The sequence below is a fragment of the Notolepis coatsorum genome (assembly GCF_963971535.1).
Source record: "Notolepis coatsorum genome assembly, chromosome: 2".
Taxonomy (NCBI): domain Eukaryota; kingdom Metazoa; phylum Chordata; class Actinopteri; order Aulopiformes; family Paralepididae; genus Notolepis; species Notolepis coatsorum.
Genome location: NC_140166.1, coordinates 26,537,766 through 26,556,688, shown reverse-complemented (window position 1 = coordinate 26,556,688; position 18,923 = coordinate 26,537,766).

Genomic DNA, 18,923 nt, shown 5'->3' with positions numbered 1-18,923 from the left:
CCTTGGAGAGTCCATCCCAAACGGGTCTCGACTGCTGCAGGACAGCCTCGGGGTCCGGTATGAACCCGGTCTATCGGGACAATGATGTCTGCATGGTCGGAGCCTATCAACAGGGTCGGCATAGCATTGTCTATGAGCGGGATCGGTAACTTGCGCAGATGTACATATTTCTCCATCAGCTTGGCGACGGGGTATGTGTACCGCGACAGTCCTATTTCTTGGCTGGTGAAAGCGTCTGTAATCTGGTACCGTCGCTCAGGCTGGCCGCTTGCTGCGATAGAGAATGAGACATTCTCGCCCTTTATCTTCTTCAAATCTCGTCTTATTGTCCGAATTGTCATTTGGGTTTCGCTTCCCCGCAGCCCTAGCTGGGCCGCAGCGGAGGCGAGCAGCAGGGTCTTCTCTGACCCGTCATCGAGGACGGCGTAAGTGTCCAGGACTTTATTCTGGTAGCTTAGTGTCACACGCACTACTTTTAGGAGTACTCGGGCTCCACTGCTGCTGGCGGGATCGATGTACATGACGCTCGCTTTGCGGCTGGATGGTGCGGGTGAAGGGCGCCGTCTGTTACTGTCGTGAAGTATGTCCAGATGGGCTCCATCGCACTTGGTGCACCTTTTCTTTAAGCGGCATTCGGCTGCCATGTGTGAGCGCGCACAGCGAAAACAGCGCTTGTTGGACTTTATCCATTGACCTGCTTCCTCCGCGTTCAGCTTGGGGAAGGAGTCACATTGCGCTAGCCAGTGTTCTTTCTCACAGTAGGGGCACACTATCTTCCACTTCTCCGTTCTGGAGGGGGTACTGTGGCTCCTGCTGCTCGGTACTGACTCCGATTGGTGCATCACAGTCACCGATCTTCTTCCATCATTTAGTCGTCTGGTTCCTTCTCTGGAGCCAGGGGTGCTCCGTCCGAATGTATCTAGCCGTAGGCTGCTGACTTCTCTCGCCAGGAAGTCTGCTAGATCGAGGAGGTTCGGTTCGGGGCCATTCGGGTCTCTGTGGTCCCTCTGCCGCCTAAAGCGCTCCTGACGAGCGGGCGGCAGCTTCTCCAGAATCCTTTCCACATTTGAGTTGGCGTAAAGTTCATGCCTCCCCTTCTCTCTTTGCGCTCCCAACATCCCTACCAGGGACTGCACTCTGATGGACAGGTCGTCCAGTGCTCGATTGTCTATTGCTGGGGGTAAGCGGTCGATGTGTCGGATCTCCTGGATCACGTAATCCCATATGCGCCCATACCTCTGGTCCAATGCTACCAGCGCTGCTGTGTATGGGGTGGTGGAAGTCGCGTAGGCGAGCGCTATATTATGTGCGCGGGGTACCTTTAAGTGCTTCAGTAGGATGGCGTATTTGTGGCGTTCATCCAATACATCCACCAACATGGTCTCCAGACACATGCGGAGTTCTGTATACTGGGCCCGGTTCTCTTGGGTGAAGTCGGGTACCATAGGCGTGCCAATGTATGACGCTGACTGTGGGTACATCGGCGAGCGTTGGGGGAGAGGCCTCCTAGGCGAGTCTCCTCCCGCTCCTTGGTATGGGCTGGTACCGGCAGTGTACCATGGCCCGCTTGTCCAGGTGCTGTTCCTCGGTGCGGGTCGTGCGTCGTGCTCACCCGTGTATAGAGTCGGGGGTCTGTAGCGCAGCTCCGCGGGAGTATAGCCTGGGCTGTACCGGACCTCCTGGTCCGGTAGAGTACTGTGCTGTCTTCGGGCGTGGTTCTCCTCCTCTTCCTCTTCGTCTTCAGTTAGGTCATCCAGTGCTTGTAGTCTCTGGTTTAGCCTCTCGACAGGATATGCTGCTCCTTCCCGGTTGCTAGGTCTCGCTTGGACCGGTGGGGGGAGGTGGTCTGTGGGGGGTATAGACCTCGTCTGTTGGTCAAGTTCAGGGTTGTTTACTCGGCTAGGGGATGCCGCCCTGGAGGTGTGTCTAGACGAGTTCCTGGAGCCTCTGGCGGAGGGAGAGGGTGTTGTCCGTCTGATCAGCTGTTCTATTAGTTGCGACTGCTGTCTGTCGCGCGCTGCGTCCCGTTGAGCACCGGCTCGTTCTCGGGCCACATTCTCTTCCATCTGAATGCGTCTTATTTCTAGACGTATCTGCTCGTGTTCGCTTCGCTGCTGGATCTGCAGTCGGTCGCGTTCAGCAGCGGCGTTCAGGCTGATGAGGAAGGCCTGCTGTAGGGTCCTCTCTGCCTCGCTGGGAGAAGGCGGTTGTATAGGGGAGCCTTCCCTCGGGGTACTTCTTGCGGAGCCTTGGAGCTCTATCTCCACGGTGCTCTCCCCGTCTTCTTCCGTGCCGAGTTCTCTCTCGGTAGCGTTGTATTCCTCCCGGGACTCATCGGGGACTACTTCTTCAGTACTGGCGGGGTGTGAAGTCATGTCTGGTTCCCACTGGTCCCCACCGTGAACTTGGTCAGTTACATTAGAGCCCGTAGGGGCCTCTATGGTCGGGGTAGTCTGGGCGTTGGGGTTAGACATACTTTTACTTTCTAGTTTTACCGCGTTTACTGTTAGTAGAAGACTAGGTTGTTGACTGACAGCGTAGGCCTCTAAGTACTGAGGGAGCCGTCGTTCGCGCTGCGGGCGTTGGTTAGGAGGATCGTTTCGTGGAGTGTTCATCATAGGCCATTTCAATATTAATAACACTATATTAATATTACACTAATTACCATCCGGCTCGAAGGACCAATTGTAACTGAGGGGTACAATTCCCTGACTGTATTACTAGATATGATACTTACTACCACTACCTTTGTACTTAATATTCGGCCACCCAGTACACGGCATAAATATATTATGATGAACACTGTCACGTAGATGAAACGGATCCAACACAAATGTACGAATTAGAAATAGGTCTTTATTTCTACACAGCGATGGTGTGTAGAGCAAGCACTTAATCAAATCAATCACATTTATGAATGGAATTAGTATGCACTTTTATGGCAAGAGTATTCGTCGGTATATCAATAGAGAATGTCCAATCTCTGAAGGCGCAGGTGGTACATATACGACCTGGAATAGTTTAAGGAATAACAGCAATGATACTTTAATGATTATATACTGGACACACTAGGGGGGGGGTTAATCCGGTCGCTTGTAAGCCGACAGGAGTAGGAGGGGGGGGGGGGGGTAGAATCCGGCTGCCTCATCCGGCCAAGGGTATCCCAGGTGAACCCACTGTAGTGCCGTTCAATGCGCCGGCGATCCTTGGACCACAGATGAAAGCAGGTGGACTCTTTGTGGGCCGGCTCTCTCCGGTCCACGGGGGAGAGACGTGAAGCGACCTCGTCTTGCAGAGCGTCTCCTCACCTTGCGTCCTCTCCAGGGGGGGGGGTTCCAACACACGGCAGTGTCGGGGGTCTTTATCCATGGAATAATCAAAGTATACAAAGCATAATCCGTGCCTGGGAAGGCGGGCTGTCGTCGGTAGAATAATCCGGTATACAGGTCCACTCGCTCGTCGGCTCTGGGGCTCCTCGGGTGCAGCTTCATGTGGGTCAACCACCCTGGGTAAGCAGCCAGTTCTCTGCCCGAAACGATGGGGTAGTGACTACGGTAGTATTCTCACCGCACGAAGCACTATATATTAACAGACTATTATTAGCTTAATAGACTACGTCCAACTCGACGATATAGTGCCAAATATGACTATTCAAATATTAATATACACGATGTCTCAATACCGATGGTAGGCGAACTTGGCCTTACTCCCACACGTGGCGTCGCGGGGAGGCTTTACGTCTGTGACTCTATTGGAGGGTAAGAAACTGGACTGAAAAGAAAGTCCTACTTTAGTAGCGCAGTATATATACGCACTATGAACAAATAGTCCCATTAGTGGTGCGGTAGCCAGATTCCTACGCGGAACTAGGACTTGTTCGTACATGTGGAGCGGTACGTTTGAACTGGGTCTGAGGGGTATGGCAGCCTGGCACCAAGGTCTCGACCAATAGTAGAATGGAGACTATTATGGGATGTTCAGTAGGCTAGAATGGATATTCAATGCATATTGTACAAGGAATATACAAGGGATATCAGGGAATATTAGAGAATATACAAATACAATTAAATATATATATATAAATAAATATATATATTCGGTTTAATCTGGCCCTTCACAACACTGATTGTTTATTTATTTTATAACACAAGACTATGACTACCAACTGCCTAGCCAGCCGTGTATCAATCTTGGATGCAATAATAACGTTACTTACCACACTGACTATGTCGATGGCTCATTGATTTAACTACTGCAGCTCTCTCGGATTGAAAATACGTGGATTATGGCTTGTTCAATATCGTCTATGTTTGAATGAATGAATGAATGAGAACTTTATTAACAGATTGCAGAATGGGTACAATACAGTACGGCTCAATACACACAATTGTTAAGGGGATGCAGACCAGAGAAAGACGTTTGTCTTGTTTACATCAGGGTCCCAGATTTTCGATTCATATCGATAGTTTAATAGCTAGCCTTGGCTCGTTTAACAATATGCAAAATATGTGTACAGCCCTGTACTCATACTGAAGTTATTCTTGGTATATAATAGGTCTGATTGTGTAACGAATCGATTCCACGTCGCGCTGTGTGTGAGAGAGAGAAGGAGAGAGGGAGAGATCTGCCTGTGTTTGGAGACGGGCGAGTTTTGTTTCTAACTTTTCTATTTATATTGTGTTTCAAGTTGTGAATTAGAGTCTAGACTATACTTTATTTGACTGGTTGTGTGTTGTTGTAGTAACAGCTGAGCGACTCGTTCATAAGAGCCGATTCATTGCCGTGAGCGTGAGTCGAATCGCTCACGTCTTGCCATGAGTCTTGCGTGGTACAGTACTGTACTGTACATGTTTGCAAAATATTTGGTATAGCGCCCCTAGTGGCGAAGTACCCAGCGGCCGCCACTGTAACAAGGCTGGTGTGAACAGTCTAATCTGCAAGGTTTGAACAGTCTAATCTGTTAACAAGGTCTGAACAGTCTAATCTGTTAACAAGGCTGGTCTGAACAGTCTAATCTGTTAACAATCAATCAATCAATCAAATGTATTTATATAGCACATTTAGAAATGACACTTGTCAACCAAAGTGCTTCACAGTAAATCGCATAGCTAAAAACAAAGAAAAGTGCTAAAGTATAGAATAAACTGAAAATATAAACAACCAACGGATAGACAAGGAAACAAAACAACACGTCAACAAGCAAGGCAAGAGTCCGAGTGAGTCAGAGAAGGCCAGGGAGTATAGATGGGTTTTGAGTTTTGATTTAAAAGACTCGATTGAGGGGGCAGATTTGATGGACATGGGGATGCTGTTCCAGAGGTCAGGGGCTGCAACAGCAAAAGCATGCCCCCCCCCCCCCCCTAGACTTGAAATTGGTCCTACGGATAGTTAATAATAATAATAATAATACATCTATTTTATATAGCGCTTTTCCAGGTGCTCAAAGACGCTTAACATGGTAAAAAACAAAACTATGGCAAAACAAAAAACAGAACAAAACAGAACAAAAATAATACAAAAATAAAATAAAACCAACAGAATTAGAGGTCAAAAGCAAGATTGAAAAGGTGGGTTTTGAGGGCTGATTTAAAAGATGTCAGGGTGTTTGCATCACGGATATGGCTGGGGAGGGCATTCCAGAGGGAGGGGGCAGCAGCAGCAAAGGCCCTGTCGCCCCAGGTCCGGAGCTTGGTCGTGGGAGGTGTTAGGAGTTTGGCATCTGCAGACCTAAGGCGACGGGTGGGCGTGTGACGGTGGAGGAGGTCGGACAGGTAGGGAGGGGCAAGGTTGTTGAGGGCTTTAAATGTGATGAGTAGTATTTTAAATTGTATCCTGTATTTTATTGGAAGCCAGTGGAGGTCGTGGAGGACAGGGGTGATGTGATCAGAGCGACGGGTGGAGGTGAGCATGCGGGCAGCAGAGTTTTGGACATATTGGAGTTTATTGAGGATAGTGTTTGGTGAGCCGTAGAGGATGCTGTTACAGTAATCCAGTCTTGATGATATGAATGCATGAACCAGTGTTTCAGCAGCGGAGAGTGATAGGGAGGGGCGGAGACGAGCAATGTTCCGTAGGTGGTAGAAGGCCGTTTTGGTTATGTGGTTCAAATGGGGGAGGAAAGAAAGGGTGGAGTCCAGGATGATGCCAAGGTTACGGACGTGAGTGGAGGGGGTGACAGTGGAACCATCAATATTTAGGGAGAAATCCTGGGTGTGGCTGGTGAGGGATTTTGGACCGATAATGATGATTTCTGATTTATTGCAGTTTAGTTTGAGAAAGTTATTTTGCATCCATGTTTTGATGTCTATGAGGCAGGTGGTGAGGGTGGAGAGAGTGGCTGGAGTGATAGTCTTGGTGGAGAGGTAGAGCTGAGTGTCATCTGCATAACAATGAAAACGGAGGCCATGTTGGCGGAGAATCAGACCAAGTGGAAGGATGTAGAGGCTGAAGAGCAGGGGACCAAGTACTGAGCCTTGGGGGACACCATGAGTGATGGGGGCAGTGGGGGATTTGCAATTGTTGATGGAGGTGAATTGGTGCCTGTGTGAGAGGTATGATTGGAGCAAGGTGAGGGGGATTCCGGAGATGCCAACGGAGGACTGGAGACGAGTGATGAGGATGGGGTGACTGATGGTGTCAATAGCAGCGCTGAGGTCTAGGAGGATGAGGATGGAGAGGGAACCAGAGTCGGCAGAGAGGAGTATGTCATTGGTGACCTTTAGAAGAGCAGTTTCGGTGCTGTGTCTGGTGCGGAATCCGGATAGAAAGGTATCATAAAGGTTATTGTTGTCGAGGTAGGATTTTAATTGGGAGGCAATGGCTCGCTCAATGATTGAGAGGAAGGGGAGGTTGGAAATGGGGCGGAAATTATCAAGGGTTTCAGGGTTGAGTCCGGGTTATTTTAGTAAGGGGGTGACAGAAGCAATTTTGAGGGCAGGGGGAAATAGGCCAGTGGTCAGAGAGGAGTTTACGATGGAGGTGATTAGGGGAGAAAGGGCAGGGAGACAAGCCTTGACTAGGATGGAGGGGATAGGGTCCAGGATGCAGGTTGAAGTTTTCATTGTAGAGAATGGAGGATAGGTCCGATGCAGTGATTTCAGTGAAGGATGTAAAAGGGGGGTTGGGCGGTGGAGGGGGGGTTGAATCCGGAGGGGAGATAGTGTTGGCGGAGGCAATTGTTAGTTGGGTGTGGATTTTGTCCATTTTTGTTTGGAGAAGTGACAGATAGGAGACACATTTACTGACAGTGAAGGAACAGGAGATTGTGTCAGAGGGTTTAAGAAGTGTGTTGATGGTGGAAAACAGAGTCCTGGGGTTGTTGCTGCCAGACTGTATGATAGCGGAGTAGTGGGAGGAGCATGCAGAGTTGAGGGTGTCTTTGTAGAGCTGTTGATGTTGTCTGTAGGCATCTTTATGGACAGTGAGACCGGTTTTATTGGATAGCCGTTCGAGCTGGCACCCTTGGATTTAAGGTGGTGTAGGTGATCGGTGTACCAGGGGGTGGAGTGAGTGAAGGAGACATACTTGGTTTTGATTGGGGCGAGCTGATTGAGACAGGAGGAGAGAGTGTTGTTGTAGATGTTGACCAGGTCTGTAGGGGAGCCATGCTATAAGAGGGAGGCATCAGGGATGGTGTCAGTCAGTAGGGAGGAGAGAGAGGAGGGGTGGATGGATTTGAGATTACGGAATGTTATGGAATGCATCTGCTTGATTGGGGGAGTAGGGATGAGAATGTCCATGGTGATAGCCAGATGATCAGAGATGGTGAGGTCGGAGCAGGTGAGATTACTGATGGAGATGCCAGATGTGCAGACCAGATCCAGTGTGTGACCTTTCTTATGAGTGGGAAATTCAACATGTTGGGTGAGATTAAAAAAGTTTAAAATGTCCAGGAATTATGTGGAGGTTTTGGAGTCCGAAGTATCAACATGAATGTTGAAATCACAGATTAAAAGGATGGATGGAGAGATGGCACAGAGTTGTGTCAGGAATTCAGACAGGTCGGAGGGGAAGGTTGGGTTTGGTTTGGGGGGCCGGTAAATGACTGCAGTGACTAGGGGTTTGGGACCAGACAGTTTAAAAGCAAGGTGTTCAAATGAGGAGGCGGCCGGGATGCGTCTATGCCTTCTACAACGCTGTTCGGTTTCCGGGTTCCTCTGATTGGCCGCTGAAGCACGGCCCCCGAGTGACGTGCGAACAGCCAGCCTTCACCGAGCTCTAGTTCTAACCAACTCGATGGAGATCAACCCCGAGGTTGGAAAATCACTTAGATTTCGTAAATATTTACCCGTTTCTCATACGGTTAACGATTCAGAAACAATCATTGCTCATCTCCGTGTGTTTATGTTGTTGCAGATGCTCAACAAGGTGGGTTTGATACGCAGTCATGGCGGCGAAAGTGTCTTTATTATTTTGATTAGTTAACGTTATCATTAGCAGGTAAGTTATGAAGTCATTGTTTATCATAAAACCAACAGCATGACTGGCTCGTCTATTCTGTGCTAGATCAAGACACTATTTCAATAATGGATGACGGTGAAAGCATACACGCCACCGAGAACAGTTAGTACTCTGTAGATATAACGTCAGCTAGCGAGGTTGCACACCTATATCTTCTACTTTCATGAATTGTTTTCTACTCCTACTCTGCTTTAAAAAGATAATTCCGCACTGTCATCCATTATTGAAATAGTGTCTTGATCTAGCACAGAATAGACGAGCCAGTCATGCTGTTGGTTTTATGATAAACAATGACTTCATAACTTACCTGCTAATGATAACGTTAACTAATCAAAATAATAAAGACACTTTCGCCGCCATGACTGCGTATCAAACCCACCTTGTTGAGCATCTGCAACGACATAAACACACGGAGATGAGCAATGATTGTTTCTGAATTGTTAACCGTATGAGAAACGGGTAAATATTTACTAAATCTAAGTGATTTTCCAACCTCGGGGTTGATCTCCATCGAGTTGGTTAGAACTAGAGCTCGGTGGAGCTCGGTGAAGGCTGGCTGTTCGTGCGTCACTCGGGGGGCGTGCTTCAGCGGCCAATCAGAGGAACCCGGAAACCGAACAGCGTTGTAGAAGGCATAGACGCGGCCGGGATGGTTATATTGCTTGTGCCAATGCTTCTTTTGTGGAATGTGGCTATTCCACCTCCACGCCTGTGGAGGCGTGGTTTGACCATGTAGGAGTAGCCGTCAGGGGTGGTCTGATTAAGAAAATAATAATCCAGGGGTTTTTGCCATGTTTCTGTTAAGCAAAGAAAGTCCAGGTTATTGTCAGTAATGAGTAGAGGGGCCTTATCTTTATTTGGTGAGCCTTGTCAGCCGATCTGAGGGCCCTGACGTTGGTATAGGAGGGGGTGAGGAGGTCTTCTAGGTAAACAGGGGCCTTATCATTAAGGGCTTTGTAAATTAATAGGAGAACCTTGAATTCTATTCTATAGCGCACCGGGAGCCAGTGGAGGGAGGCACGAACAGGGGTGATGTGAGCTCTCTTCTGGGTACCTGTGAGCAGTCTAGCGGAAGCGTTTTGGGGTAGTTGTAGGCGGGCTATGGTTGATTTATTAAGCCCCAGGTACAGGGAGTTACAATAGTCTAAGCGTGAGGATATGAAGGCGGATAACAAAACACTGTTTAGACTGAACAGTCTAATATGTTAAGAAGGTCTGAACAATCTAATCTGTTAACAAGGCTGGACTGAACAGTCTAATCTGTTAACAAGGTCTGTACAGTCTAACTCCCTCCCCGCAGAACTCCGCACCGCCCCAACTCTGGACTCATTAAAAAAACTGCTCAAAACCCACCTCTTCAACTTGGCCTTTAACCCCTAATCTCTCACTTTATATGTATATGTTGTGTCTGTCCACTGTCTGTTACTTTGTTATTCCCCCCCCCCCCCTCTATGTAAAGCGACCTTGGGTCTCTTGAAAGGCGCTATATAAAATGAAGTTATTATTATTATTATTGTTAACAAGGGCGCCAAAAGGAAGCTGGCTGTGAATTCCGGTGCTCTGTGGGGCTTCGGGGGGGCGTTTGTGGCGCTTCCATGTCCAGTATACCAACCGGGTTACAGTTAATACTAGCACAACTGGTGTGAAGACATGCTAAGTATGCATGGTCTCAACAGTGGCATTTACAAAAACAAGGCCATTTTTAACCTCTTAAACCCTAGCCATATTTACAGAAAATTCGCCTAAAAGTACATACCCAAGTAAATGGAAGATTGCTCCACTTCTACAAGGTTCATTGGCATGTTCTTGGAATCTAGGGACATCTATGGACCTTGTTACGTATTACTTTCACATGGTGGAGGGATACTTACTGTCTGTGGTGCATATTCACATTGTGGTTGTAGTGTGTTGTCACAAATGGGTGGTTTGATTGACACACTGTTTTCTTTCTGTTGTCATTTTGCTTATCATTAAAATGGCCGCTTTTCTAATTGATCACAGGTGTGGTGATGAGGCACCACGCCCTACAAGTGCAGGCTGCAGTCAAGTCCTCACTACACAGACCTCGTCCTCGTCACAGCTCTCCAGCATCTCACCTGCTCTCACTGCTTGTTGTATTTTTGGCTTGTTCTTCTTTTTGCCTATGTGCATTCCTTTTGTTGTTGAATTATGGAGTCTGGATTAGTGCACTGCAACCCTGCCCGAGCCCGACGGGGCCCTACCCGACCTGACGGGTTCGGGCTGGGTAGGGCTTTGTTTTTAAATAAATAATTTGGGCTCGGCCGGGCCGGGCAGTGCCCTCTTTAAATTTTTTTGTTTTTATTGCGTCTTTTTTTTTCTTTCTTTTTTTTGCTCGCTATACTCATATAACTAGGGTTATAGGATAACCTTAAGTTTCTGTTTCATTTTCGCGTAACGTAGTGCTGTCATCAGAGAGTGAAAGCCTCGTGTCTGAGGAGTCAAGATGTATTAGTTAACAGATAAAATTGGATGTAATTACCGCAGCCTGGAGGGAGAACTTGAGGGGAGCGCTGCAGGTGGATGATGAACAAATGAACCAGACCGAAGTGGCATAGGTTGAAGTTGGAATATAGCCAGTTGGCGAACGTTTTAATTTGTTCTTGGATGTATGTAGCCGGTTGGCGAAGTTTTGTTAACGTTGTTCAATGCATTGCTGACATCAACACAGCGAAGTGGTGAGTCTGATTATTATTATTTGCTGGTGTGTTCTGTTGCGCTTTCATTATATAATAAATGTTGCTGTGCTCGAAATCTGATTTCTGTTTTCTGTTTGTATAGTGACTGAGTAGGCTATTGTGTCGTGTGTGTGTGTGTGTGTGTGTGTGTGTGTGTGTGTCAAAGAAGATTCCATATAGCCTTCAAATACGTTTTACGAGGCTGCCGTGTGAGTCAACGCGAGCGCTGGGAAATAGAATTTGCAAAAAAGGCTATAGAATGGTTGTTAGTTTTGAGCGTGATATGTGTTATTTAGTTAGACCTATTGGACATTTTCGTTTTTGTTTAATATTAAACAGTATTAATAAACTAAAATAAATTTTTTGTTAATATATAAACAGTGTTTAGAATATTTAAAACAAAAAAAATTATTTAATATTTGGCTATATAATTTCTTTAGTTTTCACTATCTGTTATTTAGGTAGACCTATTGAACATTTTCGTTTTTGTTTATTTATTAAGGGCTAGGGCTTAAAATATTATTTACAGTCGGGCTTATTTTCGGGCAGGGCCTGAAGTTCACAGGCTCGGGCTGGGCATGGGCTTCATTTCAAGGCCCTTGCAGACCACTAGTCTGGATCACCTAGCTCCCCTTCTTTTTGTTCCCTAAATTAGCTGTGCTAATAAATATAGTTATTTTTTATAAACTCCTGTCTTTTATAAACTCCCATTTCTCCATTTCTGCCTTGCACTATATAGTATTGTATATAGTATTGTATATTAGTACACTCGTCCCATTTCTCCATTTCTGCCTTGCACTATATAGTATTGTATATAGTATTGTATATTAGTACACTGCACAGTATTGTATATTGTATGGTAACTACGTCTATTCTGCATCGAACATTGTACATATGTCTAAACTGAACACTGTGACCTTTTTTTTACTTCTAATTTTACTATGTTTTTATTTCATACTTATCTTGTCTTGCACAGTCTCTGGAGCGCAACAGTAAGAAGCATTTTGTACAAAAGTATTCTGTACTTCTGTATGACAACTATTAAAGAAACTTGAAACTTGAAACTTGTCCTGTGTCCACCACTTTACGTTCAAGGCCTAAACGAGCCATATTGTAGGTTTGAACGTAATCCTAAACCACACCTGCTACCAGCCAAAGATCATATCGACCATACACCCGTCAAGTATATGGTACTAATCCTTTCAATGACCGCCCCAGGGTTAAGTGGTACACAGGAAGCTAACAACAGCCAGAAAACAATGAAATTACCTACCTATGGTGTCCACTAAACTAAATATCTTAAAGTATACCAGTAGTCAGATCAAATTATAAACCAAGAGCATACTCACCTGTTCGAAGACCGGCTCAAGCACATGTTACTAGCACATGGAGAAAAAAAACAAATCCAAACTCCCATGTCAACTGCACATGGAAAAAAAAACACTGAAGCTCCCATGTAAACAGCACATGGAAAGCTGGACTAAAGCCCCCCACGTCAGCTGTACGTGAAAGACCGGATCCAAGCCTCCATGTTAACCGTACATAAAAGACCGGACTCAAGCCCCCATGTTAGCTGCACAGGGAAGACTGGATACGAGCCCCCATGTTACGTTCAATCCTACAATATGCCTTTTTTAGGCCTTGAAAGTAAAGTGGTGGACACAGGACAAGACGGGAGTTATCAAAAATAACAATATTTATTTGCACAGCTAATTAAAGAGCAAAAAAGATGGGGAGCTGGGTATTCCAAACTCCATAGTTCAAGAATAACAAAGATAATGCACATAGGCAAAAGGAAGAACAAGCCAAAAATAGACAGTGAAGCAGTGGTCACAAAATGAGGTCTTCAGGTTAGGCCTCTGGAGAACCAGTGATGAGCGACAGCTGCGAGAGAGAAAACGAACTAGAACTGCTGCAGCCCCCACTCTGCTCTGCTTTTGTAGGGTGTGGTGCCTCATCACCACACCTGTGATAAATTAGAAAGTGGCCATTTTAAACACAAGCAAAAATAAAGGAAGACAGTGTGTCAATCAACAACCACCAATTAGTGACAGCACACTTAACCACAATGTGTATATGCACCACAGACAGTAAGTATCCCTCCACCATGTGAAAGTAATACGTAACACCCCCACACCGAAAACGTATGTTCTTCTCCCAGTCCCAACTATAGCCCAAAGAAAACATCACCAAGAGAATGAACATAAATAAATAAGGGGATGCTTACCAACCTTACCTATCAAAAATGCAACTACACATACTAACATGTGCAGTGCCTGTACGGTGTTGAGTGTAAGCCCTGGTCAAGAGTCACACTCAACTGCGCACCAAAACAAATTGTGACCCATGAACTTGGAATTTGCAGTGAGTCACTACCACAGAGTGATAACGGGTCGGCCCCTGTCGAACACGACCTTTAACCGTGCCAAATGCTCCCCACTGAGGAACATTTGACACAGCTGTTCAAGATAAACAACGACAATGTCCCGACTCTCGGGCAAGTGAACCCTCACAAAAGGTTCCACCATTGCAGTAATTGGCTGGAAAATCCCACCCCACTCATCCTCCACTGAGGCGTAAGGCCTAGGAATCCATTCCCACACCAACATCGCAAAACACTGCTTCAGGTCAACAGGTCCCTCTGCCGATACAGACCTGTTAAAACGAGGCAGTAAACCAAAATTATTTCCCTGAAATTATTTCCCAGTGTCAGAGATATTGTGTCTGTTACTATGCTTGAGGAAATTGTAATGAACCAAAGGAGAATATAAATGATTATTATATTTTCATCTTTGACGGTGAATAACCATAAAGATAATTTACGCAATGCATCGATCCTAAGGTGATGATTCAACTGCATCGATTTGAAAATGTTAGAATCGATTGGAATCTATTAGAATCGCATTTTGAATGTGTGCAGTGAGCAGTTTGGCCAAAATAAAATACGCTTCTCTCCAGTATGCAGTCCGCTTCCATTCATTGTGCTAAGCTAGGCTAACGTGCAGCCAGATAACTTTCTACTGAAAGCACAGAGAGGAAACTGGTATCTATCTTCTTGTCTCTCCCTGTCAACATCAATAGGCAACCCTGAAAGGATTGTTTTTCTAGAAGAGCAACACTAGCCAAAACATAGGCATTGTATGCATAAAAGGGGCAAAAGCTAAAGTTAAGTGACTTTTGTAGCAGTAGTTCAATGTCACTGCCTTTTTTGTTAGGCCTAGTTGTTGGCTACAACTTTGCCACAGTAGGCATTTAATACATAAAATTGAAGGACACTGTTTGAAGGAAAGTATACCAGTAGAAAACAATATAAGATAGATGGTGTGGTAGTTTTAAAACGCTTTCCTGACTACACTAATACATTTGGCCATTTTCAAAGTTATTATAAATGATTAACTTAACTTATTATTATAAAAATAATTCACAATACTGTAAGTGTGTGTGGGGCGGGGGGCGTCTAAATACTGTAAGTGTGTGTGTGTGGGGGGGGGCGTCTAAATACTGTAAGTGTGTGTGGGGCAGGGGGCGTCTAAATACTATAAGTGTGTGTGGGGGGGGGGGGGGGGGGGCGTCTAAATACTGTAAGTGTGTGTGTGTGTGTGGGGGGGGCGTCTAAATATTGTAAGTGTGTGTGGGGCGGGGGGCGTCTAAATACTATAAGTGTGTGTGGGGCGGGGGGCGTCTAAATACTATAAGGGTGTGTGGGGCGGGGGGCGTCTAAATACTATAAGTGTGTTTGGGGGGGGGGGGGGGGGCGTCTAAATACTGTAAGTGTGTGTGGGGTGGGGGGGCGTCTAAATACTATAAGTGTGTGTGTGGGGGGGGGGGGGGGCATCTAAATACTGTAAGTGTGTGTGGTGCGGGGGGCGTCTAAATACTGTAAGTGTGTGTGGGGCGGGGGGCGTCTAAATACTGTAAGTGTGTGTGTGGGGGGGCGTCTAAATACTGTAAGTGTGTGTGGGGCGGCGGGCGTCTATCCAAGTGGAGCCTGACTACAGTTTAGGAACGACTGAACTAGTGTGAAGCTCTTAACACATTGATTGCCACGCCCCTATGCCCAGATAACCCCTTCCGTGCCAGCGCTTTTGTCAATGGGAGGTCGGGGATATTTGCGAACGCTTAAACTATATCTTAAATTATGGCTATGGGTCTAAAACACCCTCGCTTATCAATGACTTGCTTGCAGTCAACATGTATGAAACGGATTGTTTTTTCATTGGTACATGTTCGTTTTATACCGTTTTGAATACGAGTATAGTTTTGGAGAGTTCTAGAAATTCCGAGATAATAGCCCTTTAATGGAATACACAAAACACGTTGTTATTTTTCGGCTTTCAAATAAACGCTAGAGGCTAGATTATCAATAGTATATACTTATGCACTCTAGAGAAGTGGCTGAAAAATCGATTATTCATGCCGTGCTTAGCGTTAACGTTACGCACACACATACATACACACACACGTTGTGATCGCTGTGAAAAAAACATCTGATTAACCCAAAACTGGTAACATAGAGTCCTTACCTCAGATCAGATGTTCTGCAAAAAGATTAATCCAATTCCTGATCGCCATTCCAAATATCGATCGCGTTTATTGATCCAACGTTATACTCCGAAACAGATAATCGACGCTTCTTCCATTCCCCTCAGTCAATGCAATAGTATCCAGATGCATGCCCCAGAAGTAAAACGTGGACCGGAGTTATTTTTTCGATGCACTTTTTCAGCCAATCCAATCCAATGATGTGCAATACCATCCAGGAGACGATAGGTGGCGGTATTTGCCCTTTTCGAGCTCAGAGCCATTCCCAATGATAACGTCAGGCTGGATGGATGAAAAATGTATGGATATTGCTAATAAAAGAAATAACGATAAAATTATGAGAAAACTCATCATTGGCACTCAATGCATGGCGAGGTAAGACGACTAATCTCGTTGTTGGCACTCAATGTGTTAATGATAAGGATAAACGCTCAATGAAGAAACACAATCCCCTTGCCAAACATCTATGCTACTCAAATAAAAAGGTCATTATGTGTACAGTATATGTGTATGTATGTGGGGGGGGGGGGGGGTAGGATACAAACCCGGTTTAGGGTAAAGGGTGTGGGTGCAGAAGGAAATGGTTAAAATGTGAGCTCCAGGTATTGACAATGCCGATACTACATACCCTACGTCCTACCACATGGCCCCTAATGGCCCCCACAATCCAACAATACGACAAGTCATCAGGAAGGGCACAACTCTATAAGCTGAGTAACAATGTTCATCAAAGTGTTGAGTGCTACAGTGTAGGTTAGTATATTAGGACAAGTGCATGACAGTAAGGTTAGTTAGGGTTAGATTTTTATTTATTTTTTCATTTCAGATAATTGTTGAAGAAGTGTGTCTTTAGTCGACGGCGAAAGAGACAAGTTTCGGCTGTCCTAACTGGGGTGGGCAATTCATTCTACCATTGTGGGGCAAGGACTGAGAAAAGGCGGCTTCTCTTTGATGACCCTCCCGGAGCTCGGATAGGAGTGGGTCTGAGACGGCCAGAAGATGCAGAGCGTAGGGGTCTTGAGGGTGTTGAGAGAAATCGGTGGTTTTCAATGTATGTAATGTATATTGGGGGAGATGACCGCATCTAAAGGGGCCGGGTCAGAGAGGTCGAAATGTGCATGCTGACAGTGGGGGAGGTGGTTCAGAGCGAGCAGGAGCCAGTGTGAGCAGAGCACACTGAGCGAGCAGGGTGTTTACATTCCGATCAAGAACATCAACAAGCTGATACGAACGGCACAGGCAGAGCGAGGGAGAGGTTCGACATCATTAGAAACAGCGTTTTAATGTGTTTAAAGGTTAAAGCTGTTGTCATGGCAGTGGCACATGACAACCAGAAGAGGAGCGGGCCATCGTTGCTATGACGAAGATCCTATAAAGCTGACAGTGGTTCCGGGTAGGGGCAGACTACAATCTGACTAGGACTGAGACTAAAGAAACGAATCCCACGGGAGAGGAGACACCATCAGAGACTTTCAGAGACCCCCTCCTCTCATCACAGAGGGGGGGGGATGCCACATCATCATTAGCTCCGGCTAACACGAGGAGGGTTTTGGCTAACGACAGGCCTGAGCCACTATTGGACTGATAGCAATGACAATACAATATGATAACATCTGAGATGAGGTTTCTGTTTATATCAATAAACATCGCTCTTTCAAGAAAGGTATGCTGTCTGAGGGTCGAATTCTTATGGAGGTGGTGAATACTTATGCTGCGGATTGCACTAACGGGGAATGATAAGGTTTTATCAGCCAGTATGAGGAGACGTCGGGGGAATCAAATACACAGCGCAGTGTCAGTGGATGGAGATGAGAACACAAGCCAAACAGTCACCAGACGAGATACTGGCTAATTGATCAGAATCTAACAGTGTGTAGTTAGAGACCATTGACCGGAGGTGGGCGCCTAGGCGGGAGCGGTTCCCTTTGCCGCACGTTATGCCAGGTCGAGGGCCTTGAAGCGGATTCATGCAGCAATGGGGAGCCAGTGCAGGTCCCTAAGAAGTGGGGCTGACTTCGGTAGGTTTGAGATCAGGCGGGCCGCTGCATTCTGAATGAGTTGAAGAGGTTTGGTGGCAGTGACCGGGAGGCCAGCAAGCAGTGCATTGCAGTAGTCGAGGCGGGAGATGAGATCATTGACCGGAGGTAGGCGGGAGCGGTTCCCTTTGCCGCACGGTAAGCCAGGTCGAGGGCCTTGAAGCGGATTCGTGCAGCAATGGGGAGCCAGTGCAGGTCCCTAAGAAGTGGGGTGACATGGGCTGACTTTGGTATGTTTGTCCATGTCCATAATAGCTAGGCAGCGAGAGCCAGCATATAATCAGGGTTATCAAGTGAGCTCCTCCCTTCACTGGTGTTTCATCAAGTTACGCCCACGACACCTTGGGAAGGCTCACCGGTTAGTTCCAGCATCCCAGAACCACCCCCTCCATGCTAGCTCCACCTTTTCCATGATATCCACACGCCGACCTCCCTACAGTATGTCATCCTATGTCAAAAAATAAAACAGTTCCTGATACCAATATCACACATGAAACAGCAGCAACAGAGAGGAAGAGGAATACTCTTACCCTTTGTTTACTTTACTTGGCCCCAAGCTGACATAATTCCTCCTCAAACAGCTCCACTGACTGCTTTTCAAACATACATATAAACACACACACACACACACACACACACACACACCACACACACACACACACACACACACACACACACACACACACACACACACACACACACACACACACACACACACACACACACACACACACACACACACACACACACACACACACACACACACACACACACACACACACACACACACACACACACACACACACACACACACACACACACACACACACACACACACACACACACACACACACACACACACACACACACACACACACACACACACACACACACACACACACACACACACACACACACACACACACACACACACACACACACACACACACACACACACACACACACACACACACACACACACACACCAGGCTTACTCTTATGCTAACAAGGCAATCAGAGCCGCCTCTTTTTTTTATCAAATGGTACAAATATAGGTCCTCTTGGCCCTCTCTCTCAATACAAAACACACTTTGACAAACACACATAACACATAAACCATTACACGCTAATTGAATCTAATTTATTTAGTTTTCAGAAGAGGAAAAAAAGATCTATCATTATAGGTCCC